This window comes from Balaenoptera musculus, chromosome 17 (assembly GCF_009873245.2).
Source record: "Balaenoptera musculus isolate JJ_BM4_2016_0621 chromosome 17, mBalMus1.pri.v3, whole genome shotgun sequence".
Classification (NCBI taxonomy): domain Eukaryota; kingdom Metazoa; phylum Chordata; class Mammalia; order Artiodactyla; family Balaenopteridae; genus Balaenoptera; species Balaenoptera musculus.
In genome coordinates, this window is record NC_045801.1 from 50,180,913 (window position 1) to 50,200,598 (window position 19,686).

Below are 19,686 nucleotides of genomic sequence, written 5' to 3' on the forward strand. Positions count from 1 at the left end.
GTGATGTGTGAGTAGGGAGAAGACAGCCATTACTGGCAATTTACACAGGGAGTACATCAGAAGTTTGGGTCTCTGATGTCAGCTAGTCTGCCACACACCAAGCCCTAACCAGGCCCTACTGGGTAACAAGGGCCTGGGCATACAGGCCCAGCCCCTGAATACCCACACCAGGCCCTATTGCTACATCACTGCTCCCCTCTGGGATGAGGGTGTAGGTGCCTGGAGGGGGCATAGCATAGACTTACGGGGAATGGAGCCAGTTCAGACCCGAACCTCAGGACTTCTGCTCTGGCAACTTGGGACCCAACCTTGTCCCTGATTGGATGATTATGGCCAGTAGACAGAGGGAAAGCCCACATCACAACTGACTCCAGCCCTAGGCCCCCCATCTCCAGCCCCACCGCCTACCAAGGTGATAGTTGCCAGCACACCCTGAAGAAAGACATGGCTTTTCTTCACATCAAATCTAGCTCTCACTTCAAAGACACTGAGCACACATAGACTGTATAAGGATGCTACCACATAAGGACGCCATTTCAAGACCACAATAGGTAACTGTTTCACCTAATTTCATGGAGACAGAGAAAATTAAGCAAAATGAGAAGACAGAGAAATTCATCTCAATTGAAAGAGCAAGAGAAAGCCCCTGAAAAACAACTAATAAAACAAATAATTTACCAAATAAGAATTCAAAGCATTAGTAATAAGAATACTAACCAAATGAGGGAAAAGAATAGATGAACACAGTGAAAATTCTAACAAGAAAGTAGACAATATAAAAAAGAATCAATCAAAGTTGAAGAATACATAAGTGAAATAAAAAACACACTAGAAGGAATTAACAGCAGACTAGGTGATACAGAAGAATGCATATGCAATCTGGAAGTTAGAATAATGGAAACCATCCAATCAGAACAACAAAAAGAAACACAAATCAAAAAAAGAAAACAAGAATATAAATTAGTGCAGCCACTATGGAGAACAGTATGGAGGTTCCTTAAAAAACTAAAAATAGAGTTACCATATGATCCAGCCGACCTACTCTTGGCCATATATCCAGAGAAAACTAATTAAAAAGATACATGCACTCCGACGTTCATAGCATTACTATTTACAATAGCCAAGACATTGAAGCAACCTAAGTTGATGTGTCCATCAACAGAGGAATGGATAAAGAAGATGTGAGATATATACATACATACACACACACACACACACACACACACACACACACAAAGGAGTATTACACAGCCATAAAAAATGAAATAATGCCATTTGCAGCAACAAGTATGAACCTAGAGATTACCATACTAAGTGAAGTAAGACAGAGAAAGACAAATACCATATGATATCACTTATTTGTGGAATCTAAAAAAATGATACAAATGAAATTATTTACAAAACAGAAACAGACTCACAGACATAGAAAACAGTCATGGTTACTAAAGGGGAAAGGTGGGGGAAGGATAAATTAGGAGATGGGATTAACTGATACACACTACTATATATAAAATAGGTAAACAACAATGACCTACTGTATAGCACAGGGAACTATATTCAATATCCTATAATAACCTATAATGGAAAAATCTGATAAAGAATATATATATATATATATATATATATATATATATATATATATATATATGAATCAATTTGCTGCACACCTGAAACTAACACAACATTGTAAATCAACCTTACTTTAATTTTAAAAAGTTTCTAAATTATCACAAAATAATCAAGGGAATCATCTACCAATCATGCTTATGACTAAATATATATATTTATTTCTTTGTGAATGAGACACTATAATATACTTTTTGCCAGTATCCAAGTAAATCATAACTAAATAAGTCTTTGTAGCATATTCTCTGGTAGTCAGATAAGTGTTTTTCAAAGTAAATTTCTATAATACTATTGTCCCCTGAGACACTTTCACCCATCTGACACCAATCCCCAGTCCAAATAAAAATGGATTCTTTGATTATTTAATTTGGGAAATAATGCATCATCTGTCATCTTCTTGGAGGGTTGAAAAAATATTTAAAGACTTTTAAAAAGTCTTGTAGTAAAGAAACATCTTTAACTTTGTTAATTCCAATGTTTCCCAAATTTATTACCCATAGGGTTAAAAAGCAAGAACAACAATAGCAAACAAATATTTATGAATATCCCAGGGAACTAGTTTTCTTATAAAAACATTTGGGAAACGTTGCAAAATATCAGTGGAAACTGTGGAGTTTGCAACTATTAAAACAAGGAACATCAGAATTAGTATATTGCTGGATTTTCCCTCAAAGTTGTCTCCAGGGAGCTATCAAACTCAAGAGTTATAAAAACACTCCATTTTTATATTGTTATATATATTGTTAGATCTTTGTTCTAGTTAATTAGTTTAAAACTTTTGTAAAGTATTTTTTTTCTTTGAAATCAACAAGAATTTAAAGTGAGGATAAAATCTATGGTGTAGTCTTAAAATAATCACATTATTCCATAGCTACAGAGAGGAAGAAAGGAAGACCATTCTCTGTGTCCCCATTTCATGTTCTTTTTCTCTGCCCCAGACATAACAGAGTACCATTTTCACTGCTTTTGGGTGGAAAATTTTATAGTAAAAGACAAATAAGTCTGAGGCCAAATACTACAGTCATAATTTTCATAATGGTTACGCTGTTTTGTTTATCCACAACAAAAAAAGTATATATATATTTGAACTTAGCCATTCAATTATGTTTATTTAGATATCTACCCCCTGCCAAGTTTTTGTAGTATTGTTCTTTTTTTTTTGTTTACTTGCTTTACGAAATAGCACTATTGAGAGTTGCTGTTATTGGTGGTGTCACTGTTGTTTTAAGAATATATGCCCACTGAGGATGTGCATTCTGCCTTTGCAGGAATCTGCTTCTGCTCTCAGGTCTCACCCCACCAAGGCAGGAGATGTCAACTGAATCAAAACATTGTATACTTATTACTCTCAAGAGTAAATTTTTGCTCATGTTGTGGGCAACTATTTGTTAACTTATAGTCTTCTTTACCCTATTTGTTAACTTATAGTCTTCTTTACCCTTTACTCTATCAAAACTGTACATGTTTGACTAATTCTTCTAAAGTTACAGTACTATGTCACAATTAATTTTTGTGTAGGGTGCAAAGGTACTTCATAAAAGTTCACTCATGCTGCCATTTTTCCCAATGTCACACAAACTACTAACTAACTATAGCTGTAAAGGGTCATGTCATCTTTCATTGTGCCATCATTATCTCATCATAAATGCTATTTATAAAAACAGGGATCTCTAGACCTTCAAGATGGTGGAGGAGTGAGATGTGGAGATCGCCTTCCTCCCCACAAATACACCAGAAATACATCTACATGTGGAACAATGTCTACAGAACACTTACTGAATTCTGGCAGAAGACCTCAGACTTCACAAAAGGCAAGAAACTCCCCATGTACCTGGGTTGTGCAAAAGAAAAAAGAAAAAACAGAGACAAAATAATAGGGACAGGACCTGCACCACTGGGAGGGAGGGAGCTGTGGAGGAGGAAAAGTTTCCTCACACTAGGAAGCACCTTCACTTGCGGAGACAGGAGGTGGTGGGGGGGGGAAGCTTCAGAGCCACGGAGGAGAGAACAGCAACAGTGGTGCAGAGGGCAAAGCGGAGAGATTCCCTCACAGAGTATCTGTGCCAGCCAGCACTCACCAGCCCGTGAGGCTTGTCTGCTCACCCGCCACCCAGGACGGATGTGGGCTGGGATCTGAGGCTCAGGCTATGGAGGTCAGATCCCAGGGAGAGGACTGGGGCTGGTTGCACGAACACAGCCTGAACAGGGCTAGTGCACCACAGCTAGCCCGGAGGGAGTCTAGGAAAAAGTCTGGACCTGCCTAAGAGTCATGAGACCATTGTTTCAGGGTGTGCGAGGAGAGGGGATTCAGAGAACCACCTAAACGATCTCCAGAGATGGGCGTGAGCCGCAGCTATCAACGTGGACACCAGAGACGGGCATGAAACACTAAGGCTGCTGATGCAGCCACCAAGAAGCCTGTGTACAAGTACAGGTCACTATCTACACCTCCCCTTCTGGGAACCTGCGTAGCTCACCACTGCCAGGGTCCCGTGATCCAGGGACAATTTTCCTAGGAGAACACACGGTGCATCTCAAGCTGGTGCAAAATTACGCCAGCCTCTGCAGCTGCAGGCTTGCCCTGCATTCTGTACCCCTCCCTTCCCCCATCCTGAGTGAGCCAGAGATGCCTAATCAGCTGCTAATTTAACCCCGGCCTGTCTGAGTGAAGAACACATGCCAGAGGGTGACCTACATGCAGAGGCGGGTCCAAATCCAAAGCTGAACCCCAGGAGCTGTGCAAACAAAGAAGAGAAAAGGAAATCTCTCCCAGCAGCCACAGGAGCAGTGGATTAAATCTCCACAATCAACGTGATGTACCATGCATCTGTGGAATACCTGAATAGACAACGAATCATACGAAAATTGAGGTGGTGGACTTTGGGAGCAATGATATATATATTTTTTTTTCCTTTTTCTCTTTTTGCGAGTGTGTATGTGTATGCTTCTTTGTGTGATTTTGCCTGTATAGCTATCCTTTTACCATTTGTCCTAGGGTTCTGTCTCTCTGTTTCTGTTTTTTCTTTATTATAGCTTTTAGCACTTGTTATCATTGGTGGATTCGTTTTTTGGTTTGGTTGCTCACTTCTTTCTTTCTTTTTTATTTTCTTTTTTTTTATATATATATATTTTAATTTTTAACAATTTTTTTATGTTTTTATTTTAATAACTTAATTTTATTCTATTCTTCTCTTTATTTCACTCTTTTATTCTCCATTGTCTTCTGAGCTGTGTGGCTGACAGGGTCTTGGTGCTCCAGCCGGGTGTCAGGCCTGTGCCTCTGAGGTGGAAGAGCCAAGTCCAGGACATTGGGCCACCAGAGATCTCCTGCCTCCATGTAATACTAAATGGTGAAAGCTCTCCCAGAGATCTCCATCTCAATGCTAAGACCCAGCTCTACTCAACTACCAGCAAGCTACAGTGCTGGACACCCTATGCCAAATAACTAGCAAGACATGTACACAACACCACCCATTATCAGAGAGGCTGCCTAAAATCATAATAAGGTCACAGACACCCCAAAACAAACCACCAGATGCAATCTCGCCAACCAGAAAGACAAGACCCAGGCTCATCCTCCAGAACACAGGCAAAAGTCCCCTCCACTAGGAAGCCTACACAACACACTGAACCAACCTCAGCCACTGGGGACAGACACAGAAAACAATGGGAACTATGAACCTTCAGCCTGCAAAAAGGAGACCCCAAACACAGGAAGTTAAGCAAAATGAGAAGACAGAGATACACACAGCAGATGAAGGAGCAAGGTAAAAACCCACTACACCAAACAAATGAAGAGAAAATAAGTAGTATACCTGAAAAAGGATTCAGAGTTATGATAGTAAAGATGACTCAAAATCTTGGAAGTAGAATGGAGAAAATACAAGAAACGCTTAACAAGGATGTAGAAGAGCCAAAGAGGAAACAAACAATGATGAACAACACAATAAATGAAGTTAAAAATTCCCTAGAAGGAATCAATAGCAGAAAAACTGAGGCAGAAGAACGGATAAGTGACCTGGAAGATAAAATAGTGGATATAACTAGCAAAGAGCAGGAAAAAGAAAAAAGAATGAAAAGAATTGAGGTCAGTCTCAGAGACCTCTGGGACAACATTAAACCCACCAACATTCGAATTATAGGGGTCCCAAAGAAGAGAAAAAGAAAGGGACTGAGACAATATTTGAAGAGAATATAGTTGAAAACTTCCCTAATATAGGAAAAGAAATAGTTAATCAAGTCCAGGAAGCACAGAGAGTCCCATACAGGATAAATCCAAGGAGAAACTCACCATGACACATATTAATCAAACTATCAAAAATTAAACAGAAAGAAAAAATATTAAAAGCACTAAGGGAAAAACAACAAATAACATACAAGGGAATCCCCATAAGGTTAACAGCTGATTTTTCAGCAGAAACTGTACAAGTCAGAAGGGAGTGGCAGGACATGTTTAAAGTGATGAAAGGGAAAAACTACAACCAAGATTACTCTACCCCACAGGATCTCATTCAGATTCGATGGAGAAATTAAAACATTTACAGACAAGCAAAAGCTAAGAGAATTCAGGTACACCAAACCAGCTTTACAACAAATGCTAAGACCCGTATATATGTTGTCTAAAACAGACCCACTTCAGACTTAGGGACACATACAGACTGAAAATGAGTGGGTGGAAAAAGATATTCCATGCAAATGGAAATCAAAAGAAAGCTGGAGTAGCAATTCTCATATCAGACAAAATAGACTTTAAAACAAAGACTATTACAAGAGACAAAGAAGAACACTACATAATGATCAAGGGATCAATCCAAGAAGAAGATATAACAATTGTAAATATTTATGCACCCAAATTGGGAACACCTCAACACATAAGGCAAATGCTAACAGCCATAAAATCAACAGTAACACGATCAAAGTAGGGGACTTTAACATCCCACTTTCACCAATGGACAGATAATCCAATGTGAAAATAAATAAGGAAACAGAAGCTTTAAATGACACATTAAACAAGACGGACTTAATTGATATTTATAGGACATTCCATCCAAAAAGAACAGAATATATTTTCTTCCCAACTACTCATGGATTGTTCTCCAGGATGGATCATATGTTGGGTCACAAATCAAGCCTTGGTAAATTTAAGAAAACTGATATCAAGTATCTTTTCCGACCACAATGCTATGAGACTGACTAGATATCAATTATAGAAAAAAATCTGTAAAAAATACAAAGACATGGAGGCTAAACAGTACACTACTTAATCACCAAGAGATCATTGAAGAAATCAAAGAGCAAATCAAAAAATACCCAGAAACAAATGACAATGAAAACATGACAACCCAAAACCTATGGGATGCAGCAACAGCAGTTCTAAGAGGGAAGATTATAGCAATACCACCCTACCTCAAGAAACAAGAAACATCTCAAGTAAACAACCTAACCTTACACCTAAAGCAATTAGAGAATAAGAACAAAAATAATAAAACAAAGTTAGCAGAAGGAAAGAAACCATAAAGATCAGATCAGAAATAAATGAAAAAGAAATGAAGAAAACAATAGCAAAGATCAATAAAACTAAAAGCTGGTTCTTTGAGAAGATAAACAAAATTGATACACCATTAGCCAGACTCATCAAGAAAAAAAGGGTGAAGACTCAAATCAATAGAATTTGAAATGAAAAAGGAGAACAACAGACACTACAGAAATATAAAGGATCATGAGAGATTACTTCAAGCAACTATATACCAATAAAATGGACAACGTGGAGGAAATGGACACATTCTTAGAAAAGCACAGTCTTCCGAGACTGAACCAGGAAGAAATAGAAAATATAAACAGACCAATCACAAGCACTGAAATGGAGACTGTGATTAAAAATCTTCCAACAAACAAAAGACCAGGACCAGATGGCTTCACAGGGGAATTCTATCAAACATTTAGAGAAGAAACTAACACTTATCCTTTTCAAACTCTTCCAAAATATAGCAGAGGGAGGAACGCTCGCAAACTCATTCTACAAGGCCACCATCACCTTGATATCAAAACAAAACAAAGAGGTCACAAAGAAAGAAAACTACAGGTCAATATCACTGATGAATAGAGATGCAAAAATCCTCAACAAAATACTAGCAAACAGAATCCAACAGCACATTAAAAGGATCATAAACCATGATCAAGTGGGATTTATCCCAGGAATGCAAGGATTCTTCAATATATGCAAATCAATCAATATGATACACAATATTAACAAATTGAAGGATAAAAACCATATGATCATCTCAATAGATGCAGAAAAAGCTTTCCACAAGATTCAACACCAATTTATGATAAAAACCTTTCAGAAACTAGGCATAGAGGGAACTTACCTCAACATAATAAAGGCCATATATGACAAATCCACAGCCAACATCGTTCTCAATGGTGAAGAACTGAAACCATTTCCACTAAGATCAGGAGCAAGACAAGGTAACCCACTTTCACCACTATTATTCAGAACAGATTTGGAAGTCTTAGCCACAGCAATCAGAGAAGAAAAAGAAACAAAAGGAATCAAAATTGTAAAAGAAGAAGTAAAGCTGTCACTGTTTGCAGATGACATGATACTATACATAAAGAATCCTAACGATGCTACCAGAAAACTAATAGAGCTAATCAATGAACTTGGTAAAGTAGTAGGATACAAAATTAATGCACAGAAATCCCTTGTATTTCTCTACACTATGATGAAAAATCTGAAAGAAAAATTAAGAAAACACTCCCATTTACCATATCAACAAAAAGAATAAAATACCTAGGAGTAAACCTGCCTAAGGAGACAAAAGACCTGTATGCAGAAAACTATAAGACAGTGATGAGAGAAATTAAAGATGATACAAACAGATGGGGAGATATACCATGTTCTTGGATTGGAAGAATCAACATTGTGAAAATGACTGTACTACCCAAAGCAGTCTACAGATTCAGTGCAATCCCTGAATTGAAACTACCAATGGCATTTTTCACAGAACTAGCACAAACAATTTCACAAATTGTATGGAAACACAGACGACCCTGAATAGCCAAAGCAATCCTGAGAAACCAAACGGAGCTGGAGGAATCAGGCTCCTGACTTCAGACTATACTACAAAGCTACAGTAATCAAGACAGTATGGTAGTGGCACAAAAACAGAAATATAGATCAATAGAACAGGAGAGAAAACCCAGAGATAAACCTATGCACATATGGTCATCTTATCTTTGATAAAGGAGGCAAGAATATACAATGGAGAAAAAACTGCCTCTTCAATAAGTGTTGCTGGGAAAACTGGACAGCTACAGTAAAAGAATGAAATTAGAACACTACCTAACACCACACACAAAAATAAATGCAAAATGGATTAAAGACCTAAATGTAAGATCAGACACTATAAAACTCTTAGAGGAAAACATAGGCAGAACACTCTATGACATGAATCACAGCAAGATCCTTTTTGACCCACCTCCTAGAGAAATGGAAATAAAAACAAGAAGAAATGGGACCTAATGAAACTTAAAAGCTTTTGCACAGCAAAGGAAACCATAAAAAATGAAAAGACGACCCTCAGAATGGAAGAAAATATTTGCAAATGAAGCACCTGACAAAGGATTTATCTCCAAAATTTACAAGCAGCTCAATATCAAACAAACAAACAACCCAATCTAGAAATGGGCAGAAGACCTAAATAGACATTTCTCCAAAGAAGATATACAGATTGCCAACAAAAACATGAAGGAATGCTCAACATCACTGATCATTAGAGAAATGCAAATCAAAACTACAATGAGATATCATCTCACACCAGTCAGAATGGCCATCATCAAAATATCTAGAAACTTTAAATGCTGGAGAGGGTGTGGAGAAAAGGGAACACTCTTGCACTGTTGGTGGGAATGTAAATTGATACAGCCACTATGGAGAACAGTATGGAAGTTCCTTAAAAAACTAAAAATAGAACTACCATACGACCTAGTAATCCCACTACTGGGCATATACCCTGAGAAAACCATAATTCAAAAAGAGAGTCATGTACCACAATGTTCATTGCAGCTCTATTCACAATAGCCAGGATATGGAAGCAACCTAAATGTCCATCCACAGATGAATGGATAAAGAAGATGTGGCACATATATACAATGGAATATTACTCAGACAGAAAAAGAAACAAAATTGAGTTATTTGTAGTGAGGTGGATGGACCTAGAGTCTGTCATACAGAGTGAAGTAAGTCAGAAAGAGAAAAACAAATACCATATGCTAACACATATATATGGAATCTAAAAAGAAAAAAAAATGTTTATGAAGAACCAGAGGCAGGACAGGAATAAAGACGCAGATGTAGAGAATGGACTTGAGGACATGGGGAGGAGGAATGGTAAGCTGGGATGAAGTGAGAGAGTGGCATGGACCAATATACACTACCAACTCTAAAATAGATAGCTAGTGGGAAGCAGCCGCATAACCCTGGGAGATCAGCTGTGTGCTTTGTGGCCACATAGAGGGGTGGGATAGGGAGTTTTGGAGGGAGATGCCAGAGGGAGGTGATGAGGATATATGTATATGTATAGCTAATTCACTTTGTTATAAAGCAGAAGCTAACATACCATTGTAAAACAATTATACTCCAATAAAGATGTTAAAAAAAAAAACAAACAAACAAGGATCAACTTTATTTTTTGATTGGCTTCTATATACCAGATACAGTCACTTAATAGTTTTGAGACATTTCTCTATAACCGTCTGTTCTCATCAATATATAATGGAGTTTTAACAAGAGACACTGCTACATCTCTGTCAGGGCTCCACTTTACAGAAAGGTAGATATAGAAGCACTCAGTATAAAAGCCTGCTTTTGCCAGGTTTACTATTATTTTACAAGCTACACACAAGGCTATGGTTAGTATCATTATTCATAACTGATTTTCAGGACACAGGTGGAACTGGTATTAATTTATCATAATCTTATAAACAGTATCTCTGTACTGGTTTTCACATATCATGAAACTAAAAAATTCCCATTAAATAGTATTAGCTTAACAGTATCCAATCCAAACTCATTCAAAAACATGTTCACTCATATAAATGAACTCATTTTTAGTCTCTCTTCACATTTTGTCTTAAACTGCCTACTAATAGGAAAAAACAAAGAAAATATACTTAAATGTTGACAACTCTTATCTCTGTGAGATATATAACAGATTTCCTACAACAGATGTGAACTGCATTTCTAATTATAAAATTATCAATAAATGTTATTTTCAAATATTTTCTTTTGTGGTTTTTAAAGTATTTTAGAGATACCTTAAAAAAAATCAATCACCCCGTCTCTACTTTTGCTTTTGCTGTGTGTGTGTATGTTTGCACGTGTGTGTGTGGAGAGGGTTATGGAGGACCTTTGAAGAAGTTAAAAATAAAAGATATAGAGAACTAGAGACTGTGTATATTGCCCCAAATTTAGTTTGTTTCAATTTTGTATTGCATGCTATTTAGGAAAAATTTATTACTTCCTTCCTTTACTCGCTTAGTCATCAATTAACTCAGCAAATATTGAATGTTAACCGTATGCTTGGGCCTGTCGCAGACATTCTGAATTGTGAAGTTTCATTGTTTATCCTCAAGGGTCTAATATCAGAAAGCTATATTTTGTAGAGATGAGTAAAATACAATTTGAAAGATAATTATTTAGTGAAGATGGTAAATTATTAACTCTCAGGTCCCTGAAAAGCTTCATAAATCTGTTCAATCCTTCATTACTGTGTGTTCAAATTACACACTCTATAACATTGATCTGGTTTTCAAAATAGATATTTATCCTGGTAAGTATGGTTTCTGAAGAAAGGATTGTTTTAGTTCACTAACTAGATCAATACTTTACATCAGCTGACTGCCATTGTAATCCACATTTTATTTTCTCTGAGTATGGTTATAGTATAGTATTCCATCAGATATTGTCCAAAAGAGAAGGAATTATCCATTGGTTATCTGGACTAGAGATGAGGGATTATGTCTTACTGATTTGATAGTATTTATGTTTTTATTACATATAATTTATATTGTCCAGTAGTGTCCTGCACATGTACAGGACACAATATTTATTAAATGAAGGATCATTTAGTATTATCATCTATATGATCTATTTTATTTTAATTTCTCATTAACACTATCAAGGATTAAAACATCCATACTTAGTTCTTAGAATTGAAACTGGATGACACCCTATGCAATTTAGGTAGTTCACTGGTAAACTTTATAACACCAAAATTCAAATTATCATAACATGGAATTTGGAATTAGAGGACATTGATTTAAGTCCTAAGTCTTCAGAGTCTGAACTTGGATAAGTCATTTTACTTCTCTTAAACTGAGTTTCATCACTTTCAAAATGGAGCTAATAATATTTATTTCAGTTGTGATGAGAATTCTAAAAAGACAAAATGTATAAGAAGGCATATTTTAAATTGCAAAGCACTACACATTTGTTATGGATAAAAGTCATATTATATCACTGTTTGGAATGATAGTCCACTAAAAGCATGTTGTAGAAATGAGATTACTAGGTAATGGTGGGTAACAGAGGTGGACAAGGGGAGGGAAAAGAGAAGAGAATATATAAAGACAAACTCTGTCTACTCCTTAATTGTGCTGTGGTCTGCATTTGACCAATTCACCCTCACAATAAGATTTCTTAAAACTTCCTTCTAACTCTGAGAAACAATATTGCTTACCCTAATATTAAACAAGCTAATGAATTATTTCATTTTTAAACTGTAAATGTAAGTTTGAATTAATAAATTACTAAGACTCATTTTGGAACTATCAGGTTGATACTGTATTAATATCAGGTTGTACTGTATTGACATCAGATTGATACATATTGGATGAATTTAGCTCAGCTTGACCTATCGTTTTTGGTAGTGAGTTAAAAAAAAAAAAAAAAAAAAAGCATGTGAGAAACAAGTCAATGTGAGCAAAGATAGAAAAAACAAAAAATCAGAACTAGTAAATAATTATCTACACTGTATAAAATGTTTAAAATACATAGATGGATTAGAAATACAAGGAAGAACAATGGCAAGACAAACATTTTTAAATGACAGAAATAGAGAATGGCATGAAAAGTTTAATAACTAAAACTAAAAATTAAAGGCACAGACATTCATTTCCGCTTCCATCCATAACCAAGCCACCAGCCTTTTGGTAGAAACACCATAAAAGAGGAGACAATGGAATTAACAGACACGAATTTAAAACAGCTATTAGAAATATATTCAAAACTCTGAAGGAAATATAAATGAAATATTTAAAATACAGTTATAAGAAGAAACTATAAAAGACTTAGAAAAAATAAAATATCTGAAACGAAAACGTCACCACAGGCTCCTTCTTTGCTCTGTGCACACGCATTCCCGGTGGGGGCCACGGAGTTTCTCTGAGGCCCAGATGGCAGGAGCTGAGCATCAGGTGCTGGAGTGGAGGCCTGAGTGCCCCGCTGTGCCTTTTGAGCTGGGCCCTTGGGAGCCAGACACACAGGGAATCTGTGGGGCCACCCTGCCTTTCCTGTCACCTGGGAAGGTGAGGAACCAAGATAAGGTGTCTGCCATTGTTAGTCACTGGAGGCAGTGGCCAGCTGCCTAACCTGAATAGAGGCAAATAGGACAATATGGAGCTGCTGTTGTAGATCCCCTTTGCCTTGAAGTTACTGGGCCACCAGCAGCCCAACACAGACATGGAGATCTAGCAGATTTTATTGGCTGAAAATGTAAGTGAAGAAACTTCTAGAAATGTAGATTTTCATAACTTCACAGCAAAGAGAAAGAAACGACAGAATTTTGCCTTCATGACGGACCTCCTTATGCAAATGGTGACCTTCATGTAGGACATGCTTTAAATAAGACTTTGAAAGACATGACTGGCTGATACTTTACGATGACAGTTTCCAAAACACATTTTGTGTCAGGATGATATTGTAATGGGTTACTCATTGAAGTAAAAATATTACCAGAACTTGGTGAAAAAGCTCAGAATCTTTCATCCGTGAAATTAGAAAGTTCATTTGGTAAAGCAGCCAATGAGAAACAGAAATTGGCATTTAGTCTTTGGATAGTAATAGTAGATTGCAATAATTGCTACTCTACATTTGATAGAAAATATGAAGCCAAACAATTGAGAATTTTCTAATAAGTGTTTGATAACAGCTTGGTTTATCGATATTACAATACCTGTGTTTCGGTTTCCCTGGTCAAGGACTGCTTAGGTTCTACTTGAGCAGAACTTGAATAAAATCCTGAGTGTGTCAGTTGTTCTATACATTTAAAATTCTCTCACTTGAAACTTTCTAAGTTGGCATCCCTTATAGATAGTTTATCTTCTGTTAGCTTTTTTAGTCTGAACCACACAGTCTTGGACTTTTCCAGCCAGTTGCATTGTTTGCTATGTGCCCAAATCCAAGTACACTATTGAGAAATGTTCCAGTTCTGGAAATATCTATATATTTCCTGCAGATAAAGTAACACCTGTTGCTTCTACTTTGGAAACAATATTTGGAGTTATTTCAATATTTTCAAGCGTAACTTTGAAAAATGGTATTTGTACCCATCCTATATTTCCTGATAAAGCTCTCCTCTTTTATCTTCAAATTATATGACCATGACAAAACAAACAGGATTGGTTCACACAGTCCCAATTCATGATAAGGAAGATTACAGTGTAGATTTTCAACACAACCTGTTAATGAATTTTTCACTAAATGAGGATGACATTTTCACAGATGTTTCAGGTCCTAAACTTCAAAGACTGTACTTAAAGAAGGAACTGTTGTGGTAATAAATGTGCTTCAGGCAGCAAAGCATTTGTTGAAAAAGGATAATTTGGTATTTAGCTATCCTTACGACTGGAGGACTCAGAAGCCAGTGGTTACTCATGTCTGAAAGCAGTGGTTTGTAAAATATTAAGACCACATGAATTTTAAGACCACAGCCAAGGAATTGTTTTCAAAGGGGGAACTTCCTCCTAGATCAAGTGTGAATGCCGTGGTCAAAATCATGGACACACAACTATATTAGTATATATCAAGGCAAAGAGATTGAGGTGTTCAAATTCCTATGTTTTGTCATAATACAAAAGATGAATTACTGATCAACATCCAAACCACTGAGCATATTATTGAACAAGTGGAACAACACAGCAGTGATATCTAATAGACTCCTTCCCCCGAGCAACTGCTTCCAAAAGAAGTCAAATCTCAGATTGGTGGTCCTGATACCTTGGAATATGTGCCAGGCCAGGATATTTTAAACGTCTGGTTTAATAGATTTTCATGGCTTCATGTTCTTCCAGGTACTGACTAAAGAGCTAATTTGTACTTGAGAGGAAGAGTCCAGCTTGGTGGTTGGTTTCAGTCTTTTTTGATTAACATGTGTGACAGCAAGGAAAAAAGCACTTAGTAAGACAGTGGTTGTCAGGAATTAACCTTGGGGAAAGGGATAATAGATGTTTAAATCTTTGAGAATATCATTAATCATAATGTTGTCATCAGTGGAACACAAGATAAAAACAGGGAGCCTCCCTAATGTACTGATATCCTTCTTTGGTGGTAGCTGAGTCTTGTGTCATCATTAAAGTGACAGTTGGTTCATCTGTTCTTAATGCTGCCAGAGATGTTAGCAAGTTTAGGAATACCATGTGCTTTTTTTGTGGGGGAGGGGGTGGCTGGTTTCAGTACAGAACTGGTTTCAGTTCTGCTAAGGATATGTTTGTCATAGACCAGTATGCTACACTTAACTGTAGGATTTTGCAAACAAGATTATTGAGTCATATAAACAATATGATCTTGGAAAAGTTGTTTGCCTATTACAAGCATTTTATGCCACTGAACTCTCTTTTATTTCAGTGTAATCAAAGTTAGGCTTTATTGTGAAAATGAAAATGATCTCAAATCAACTCAAATGAAGTCAAATCAAATCAACTTGTCAGACTGCATCAACTAAAATTTTGGATGTAATATTTTTTTTGCTTTCACTCTTTCTCATGTCTGAAGACATATTCTAGCACATACCTCATGTTAAAGAACTCAAGAGTGTTTTTCGTACTGAGTAGAATAGTACAACAAGGAACCGGAAGAAGCAAGATAGGCAGAACCAGTAAAGAGTGCATGTGCAATGGGAGATTCATTTATTGGAAGCATCTCTGGCAAAAATGCAGCAGAGTACAAGGCTATCACTGTGATGGAACTTGGCCTGCTTTTTGAGGTAATAGAGATGCAATGAACTGAGGAGACTTCTCGTACCCCTCAGTTGAAGGAATTAATGATGACTTCTCACAGACTTTACTCACTCAACAACCTTGAGCAATAAATGCAGATGAAATTGAGCTTAAAGGCACAATCCTAATTAATTTAGAAGGTGATGATATTTCTGAAGAGTTTTCATATAAAATGACTGTCATGCCAACTACCAAAGAAAAATACCCTCCTTGTTGGAAGTATACAGCTGCATCATCAGATAAACTCTGCCCTTGTGTTCAGAAGTGAGTGGTTGAAAGTAGTACTTCACTTTGTTATTAACAGCTCTCTGAGCAATAACACCCTGACAGTACTGACTAGGGGTTTAATGGACTGTTTATAATGGAAAGAAATCCAAGATCTATATAATGAGTGAAAGAGTAAATAGTGGAGGATGGATATCAAATCACAATTATAAAAGAAGTATCTACTATAAATAGAGATAGAATAATGTGCATATATACATGTGAAAAAATATATATGTAGGTGTATTATTTCATATATCCATATCACAGACTTATTCAGGCATAGATATTGACTATCTTGCATTCAAATGTGGCTGAGCTGAGAATATTTTATATTTTATAAATTTTTTTGACACAGTATTTAAAGTTCTATAGTGTCTGAAAATGAAGACACTCTGGAAAACTTAAAACAAATAAACAGATGATCTTAGTAGCAGGGAAATATGGTAGGAAAAAAGATCAGCAAGCTTGGAGATACCATAATAGAAAATATCCAAATTAAAGCAAGAAAAAAGTGTTCACAAAAATATTAATTCTCCAATGCACATGCAGTATGGTTTTCCACAAAAGAGGAAGGCAGTAAAAAATGGGAAAAATATGGCAGAAATTTTTCAAATTTGACAAAACTACGAATCGAAGTCCCAAAAAGCTGAACAAATTTCAGTAGGATAAACACAAAGAAAACCACAACAAGCCACATTATCATCAGACTACTGAAAACAAGATAAAGGAAATCTTTTAAAGAGACAGAAGGGGAAATAATATAGAGGGGAACAAAATAAGAGTAATTGTGGGCATATGGTCAAAAATAATGTAAATCAGAAAAAGTAGAAGAGTATCTATGAAGTGCTGGAAGAAAAAAGATAAAAAGAACAAAAAACAAACCCAGTGAACCAATAATTGTTTATCCAGCAAAAGGATACTTCAGAAATAGAAAGACATATAGACAATTCAAATGAAAAAAAGCAGACAAAATTAATCTCCCAAAGAACTATATTACAAGAAATGTTAAAGATAGTGTTTTGGTGTGATTAATTAAAGACATAAATAGTAAATTTTAGAGCAACCACAAAATTGATTATGTAAATATCATCCTCCTGTACTTACTCTAAGTATATTAATCTTAAATAGTCTACATTTCATATATCTTCTAGATAGGTGATCACACACATATTTTATACAAGTACTTGCTTATATTCATTAAATATTTAGAGCAATGATTCATAACACATCTATGAAGATTTTGAAACATGCAGATGTTCAGGCCCCACCCAAGATTAATTGAATCAAAATCTCTAGGTTAGCAGTTCTGAGCAGTTCTGCAAATTCAAAGAATTCAAAAGCACACTGAAAAGTTTTTGTGCTTATTCAGACTGAACGTCTGAACTCTCTGAAGGTTAAAAACCTTCAATTTTTTCTCTTCTTCCTGCTTTCCCCACAGTAGCAAATTCAGGTTTGCTGATTTCAATAAAAGGAAAAATAACATAATCAAAACTGGTCCGAGGGTGGGGGTGGGGACAATGCATACAGATGCCAAACCAGCTGAGTGATGCACCCATATTGCTGCAGCATTTTGGCACTCAATGTATTTTGTCTGATCTAAGGGAAAAAAAAGCAGAAGACACTAACTATTGGTTTGGCCAAAAAGTTCGTTCGGGTTTTTCTGTCGGATACTACAGAAAAACCGAATGAACTTTTGGCCAAACCAATACTAGTACCAAAAATGAAAGTGGGGACATTACTGCAGAAAGAGGGGAATTAAAAGGATAATAAAAGAAACTATGAACAACTCTGTGCCCACAAATTTAATAGCCTAGATGTAATGGGACAATTTCTTGAGAGACATGATCTGCCAAAACTCACATAGTAGAAATAGATAATCTGAATAGAAATATATTTGTCAACTAAATCAAATCAATAATTAATTAAAAAAGCACCAGATCCAGATGTGTTCAATGGTGAATTCTACAAAATATTTAAAGAAGAAATTATGGCAATTCTTTACAAGCTCTTTTAGAAGATAGAGGCAGTGGAAATACTTCCTAACTTATTCTATGAGGCCAGCATTACTATAATACCAAACCCAGACAAAGACATTATAAGATAAGGTAACTACAGATCAATATCTCTATGAAAATAGATGTATGAACTCTAAACAAAATATGAGTAAATCAAATCCAACAATGTATAAAAATAATTATACACCATTACCAAGTGGGATTTATCCCAGTTGTGCAAAGCTGGTCCATCTTTCAAAGATCAATTAATGTAATTCATTAATTAATGTAATTCTTTAACCCACATCAGTGGGTTGAAGAAGAAAAATAACTTGATCACATCAACAGATATGGAAAAAGCATTTGACAAAATTCAACACCCATAAAATAAAAACTCTCAGCAAGCTGGGAATAGAGGGAAACTTCCTCAACTTGATAAACAAATATGTACAAAAAACTGACCACAATCATCATACTTAATGATGAAAAATTTGAAATTTTCCCACTAATATCAGAAACAAGACAAGAATTTCCCCACTCACCACAGTTTTTCAGCATTGTACTAGAAGTCCTAGCTAATGAAATAAGAAAAGAAAATGAAATGAGTTATATAGTTTGGGAAGGAATAAATAAAACTGTCATTGTTTACAGATGACATAATCACCTACATAGAAAATCTGAAAGAATCAAGAAGAAAAAAAGACCTCCAAGAACTGATAAGTGATTATAGTAAGGTTGCAGGATACAAGATTAATATACAAAAGTCAATCACTTTCCTATATACCAGCAATGAACAAGGGGAATTTAAAATTAAAAACAAAATACTGTTTACATTAGCACCCCTCCAAAATAAAATACTTGGAAATAAAACTAACAAAATATGTACACTATGTATGTGAAGAAAACTACCAAACTCTGATGAAAGGAATCAAAGACAAACTAAATAGAGGGAGGGATATTCCATTGTCATGCATCATGAGACCCAATATTGTCAAAATGTCAATTCTTCCCAACTTGATCTATATAGATCTTCAATGCAATCTTAATCAATAACACAGTAAGTTATTTTTTGAGTATCAACAAACTGATTCTAAAATTTATATGGAGAGGCAAAACACCCAGAATAGCCAACACAATATTGTAAAAGAACAAAGTTGGAGACTGAAACTACTTGACTTGAAGACTTAACTATAAAGCTACAGCAATCAAGACAATGTGGCATTGGTGAAAGAATAGACAAATAAATCAGTGGAACACAGTAGAGAGCCCAGGTATTTCATCCATGTAAATATGCTCAACTGATCTTTGACAATGAAGCAAAGGCAATATAATGAAGAAAAAATAGTCTTCTCTACAAATGCTGCTGGTATAACTGGACATCCATAGACAAAAACATGAATCTAGGCACAGACCTTAAACAATTAAAATAAAGTAACTCAAAATGGACCATAGTTTTAAATGTAAAACACAAAACTGTAAAACTCTTAGAAGATAACGTAGTAGGAAATCTAGATGTCCTTGG

At 35.9% G+C, this 19,686-nt stretch overlaps 1 pseudogene; it reads left to right on the plus strand.

Moving 5' to 3' along the window:
* Positions 1–13,083: 13,083 nt before the first annotated feature.
* LOC118883346 lies at positions 13,084–18,861 on the plus strand (annotated as a pseudogene).
* Positions 18,862–19,686: the final 825 nt, after the last annotated feature.